The sequence below is a fragment of the Octodon degus genome, unplaced genomic scaffold (assembly GCF_000260255.1).
Source record: "Octodon degus isolate 3935 unplaced genomic scaffold, OctDeg1.0 scaffold00117, whole genome shotgun sequence".
NCBI classification, from domain to species: domain Eukaryota; kingdom Metazoa; phylum Chordata; class Mammalia; order Rodentia; family Octodontidae; genus Octodon; species Octodon degus.
Genome location: NW_004524693.1, coordinates 4,714,457 through 4,719,330, shown reverse-complemented (window position 1 = coordinate 4,719,330; position 4,874 = coordinate 4,714,457).

Below are 4,874 nucleotides of genomic sequence, written 5' to 3'. Positions count from 1 at the left end.
TAATTAAAAAATAAGTATTTCAAAAACAATTAAACTAAGTACAATTTTTCTTTTAAGGAATCTGTCTCTTTTCTAATCTTTAATTTTTTACCAGTGTCTTCCTGAGAAGAAGTTATTAATTCTTTTACTTCAGAGATTATGTCTGATCTGATTTCCTCTATATGTTTCTGCATTTGATTCTCTATTTCAGATGCTATTAATTCAAGATTTCTTTATTTCAGAGAATAATTCTGATCTGATTTCCTCTATACCTTTCTGCTGTTGTTTCTTTACTTCAGACACTATTAATTCAGACATTTCAGCTGTGTTAGTGTCCTCTGCACTTGTTCTGGGTGGGCTTGGGAACTGAGATTGCGTTTTGCTCATTCTCTCTGTCATTTTGTATAGCACTGTCCTTTGGCCTTTGGTGTAGAGCTTTTGTGCAATTATAATTTTAGCACCTACTAAAATTTGGGTGCATATCTACTAAGTGTGAGTTCATCCAGTTGTGCCTGCCTTGGGTCTGGCTACTGTGCTCATCTCCTTCTTGCTGCAGTCCTTGGAGGTGAACCTGTTGTGCCCCTCTGGCAAGATGTTCTGCTGCTTGATTAGCTGGGTGGTTTTGTCCCCTAGTTTCTCTGCAGGGTCCTCAGCAGGAGAGTTTCAGCCCAGGCCTATAGGCTAGATTTGGGCTGGGTCTGGAAGGGTCCAGCAGGCGCAGAAGATCGCAGAAGCTCTCTCACACACTCAGCCAGCCTGCACTTGGGCGGTTCTGAAGGGGTCCCAATAGCGCAGTGGAAATTCTCACTCAAAAGGCAAGTTTGGACTGGCTCTGAAGGGGTGGAGGGGTCCCAAGAGCATGGCAAAAAGTCTCACTCACATGGCAGGCCTGGGCTTGGTCCAGAGAGGTCCAGCAGGTGCAGGTTAGCACAGAAGCTCAACCACACACTCGCAGGGCATTGTCTTGGGTGGATCTTGAAAAAATTTTCTTGATATTAAAGAATTGCTAAAAGTACAACATAAGATAAATACTGAACTAGGAAATATATAGTCACCATTTCTAACATTCTGTGGATAGAATATTTAGCAAATTTCTAGTCTGTTGTGGACATGGACAGTGTCGATGATGCTTACTGGTGGCCAGGTGGCACTTGTGGAACTGAGCTACTGCTATTTCCTTGATAGCCACCCTGTAGACTCGGACAGAATCATGACTCATAGGGTTTTGTAGAATTCCATTTGTAGAGTATACTGATGAAAACATTTTGCTGCTGTATACAAAACAAAAAATGAAAGACTGCTTTTGTATATCTCTTATTCTCCTGTTTAACTTTTTACCCCATTTGGTGGGTTATTTCTAGTCTCATTCATGGAGTTGTAGTCATTTTGAATCCTCTCTAGAATATCTTTTATTAGTTAGCGTAGGCCTCACTTTGTCATCATGAGCTTCTTTAGTTGTTCTTTATCATGGAAGAATTTCAGTCCTCTATTATACTTGAAAGATTCAAGTTCTGCAGGATATATTAGTCTGGGTTGGAATTTGTTTTCTTGCATGACTTGTAGTTCTTTGTTTCATGCTCTTCTTGCCTTGATGGTTTGTGAAGAGAAATCTGCCGTTATTCTTCTGGTTTTCTTTTAAATGTGATGTGTTTCTTTTCTCTAGGGGCTTTTAGTATACTTTTCCTGTGCTGAATTTCTGGGATCTTGATTATTATATGTCTGGTTTTATTTTTAATTGGGTTGATGTTATTTGGAGTTCTATATACTTCAGTTTCCTGAATGTCAGATTGTTTTCCCATATTTGGGAAGTTTTCTGCTATTTCTTCTGTCCATATTCTTTTTATATCATTTGTATTGACTCCTTCTTTCTCATTGATGCCTATTAGTCTTTCATTGTTCATCTTTACATCATCTTGCACATATTGTTTTGCCAGCTTGTGACAAGTTTTAATTTCCTGTATATCACTTTGAATCTGCTTTATGCATTCTATTTCTTGCCTATATTGCTCATTCAAGGATTCCATTATTTTCTATTCTCCTCTATTTTTTTATCACTGTCTTCTTTAGAAGCACTTAGTAATTCTTTCATTATAGTTATCATTTCTTTTTTTTAACTCAGAAAATATTTCTTATCTGATTTCCTCTATACACTTCTGCAGTTGTTCTTTACTTCAGACACTATTATTTCAGAGATTTCAGGTGTTTGATTTCCAATTTCTTCTATGCTATTGTCTTCTGCATTTGTTCTGGGAGGGCTCAGGGCCTGAGCCTGCATTTTGCTCTTTTTGTCATTTTGTGATTTTGTATGGCATTGTCTTCTGACCTTTGGTGTAGAGCTTTGGTAGTTATTACTTTAACACCAGGTCCTGATCTAAAAAGTTCAAACTCATCCAGATAAATGTGGCTTGGTCTGCCTCCTGTGCTCCACTTCTTGATGCAGCTCTTGGAGGTGAACCCTGTGTGCCACTCTGACAAGATGTTCTCTCTTGGATTAGCTGGGTGAGACTTGCCTCTAGCCTCTCTGCAAGGAGTTCTGCTGCAGGGTTCTATACTGGGTCTGTCTGATCGAGGAAGTTCCACCCATGGGACAGGCCTGGGTTGAATGAGAATCTGTCAGGCCCCAGGTGATCTCACTCATATGCAGGGCCTGGGTCGAATCGGGATCAGGCAGCCCCTGGACAATCCCACTCATATGCTAGGCCTGGGTTGAATGTTGTTTATCTTTTATGAGGAAAGTATACAATGGAATGCCCTTCTCTGACAAAACTAACCAAAATAGTGGGATAGAAATGTACCACCTTTTTTATCTGTATGCTTAAAATAGTTAGGTTAGATATACAGCTCCACTCTCTTAATTCAATGAATAGAGAGGTTTGTTATGATAGTGTTTGAGACAAGATAACATGCCTGCATCTTGTACAATGAATAACCACTAAGACAACAATATGCAATATATTAATTACTGAAAATGTGCAAGTAATCGGTTGTGAAACTGTCACATTAATATTTGTTTCTCAATGGAATTATTACAAGGAGAAATCTATGATGATTCCATTTCCATCAAATTATTTGCCAACATTTTCTTTATTCAGACTGTTTCTTCATTAAGTCATTTCTAAGGATAAGTCACAACTACTCGATAACAGCACATTACTTTGTTCCTTATCCTGTGGTATGCCTACCTGTTTTTTCCTTTTGTCACATGAGAAAGTCACCAGTTTTTAAAGCTTTTCTGATGATTTTTCCAGTTCCTCCTCCTTATGGTACTTGCTTTCTTATATATCTTGGGACCCATGCTATCACTTTATAAAACCATGTGCTTCCTTTATGCCTTTTATCTTTTGATAAATCTACAAAGTCCAGGAGAAAAACTTCCTTTTATTTTATTCTTCTGCTTGTACTCCTAGGCTCTAAAACACTTCTGAATGAAGTCACAAAACAATGAGCAAATTCATCATAAATTGGTATTTTAAATTTCACCTGCATTTTTCACTTTGATTGGTAGTCCTTCTAGCCTTTCTTAACCTTTTCAGATAATTCCAGATGTTATGTGCTCAAACTTTACTTAGTTATCTCAGGTTTGCATATAGTTACTTCTTTGAATAAGATTGAGTTCATTGACTATAGATTCCCTAGCCCACCCTAGTTTTCATCTAAATAGATTTTTATTACGAAGTCCTCCATTCCATAAAAATCTAATTATCTGATGTGTTGTTTTGTCCTGGAAAAGATATTTTTTTCTGTGCAAACACATCTTATTTCCAACCTTTACACATTTCCATTGTACCTTGCTACAACAATGATCTCTCTCACTGCAATATCCATCTTTATTCCATTCCCAAATATAAGGTCAGCATCCTACAGCATTGTCTGCACTCTTCCTTGAAACTCGGTATCTCCTAAAATTGCTATTTCATTTCTCTCCCACATTTTTTTATTTCCAGTATTTAAAAAATATTAAGCTATACTCAAATTTTATATTTCTACTATTTCTTTGTAATGCTTAAAATCTAGCCTCAAGTCTGATGTATGTACTGAATATTTCTCTGCAACTTTTAATGTGTTTTTGCTTGGTTTTGGTTTGGGTTTTTTTTGCCATTCTGGTGATTGAACTCAAGACACTGTGCTTGCCAAGCAAGTGCTTATTCTACTGAGCTATCTCCCTGGCCTCCTTAATGTTCTGATTATGGTTTTGTATAATGACTTTTTACTTTGTCATGTTTTCAGCTCCTAAGACATAAAACTCTTTTGACTATCATACCCTTTAAACATTTTTTTCCTGTTTATGTAGAGAATTTTTGGATCTTTTCCAGTACATAGGTAATACTTATATGAACTTCTGATCTATATTATAATCTTTGCCTTGGAGACTTGAAGACATTTATCTACAAAAGATCTGTTTGTAGGGATTTATTTACAATAGTCAAAAATTGGAATCAACACACACATTCTTCAGTAAGTACATAGATAAACAAATTGTCGTACATATAATGAATGGAAAACTATTTGGGGAAAAATAAACAAACTAGTTACAATGTTATTGATGATACTCCAATGCATTCTTTTTACTGAAGAAAACAGAACTCAGAAGACTGCATAATTTACTGTTAAGTTTGTGTGACATTCACAAATGGCAAAATTTCAGTGACAGAAAGTAGTTTTTAATTGCAAGGGAGTTAGGTTTGACAAAGTAATGAGTACTAAGAAGCAGAAAGAAATATTCTGACATGGTTTAAATAATCTGTTTAATGATTTTAGTAGTCATGGTAACAATATTGGTTATATTCTTCTTTAACAGTTGTAGAATTTTTTTCTTTTCAAAGTTTTATTGATAAACATATAGCAATGAGACAGTTTCAAATCAAATCGAAAGTACAGTTTCAACAAATAATACA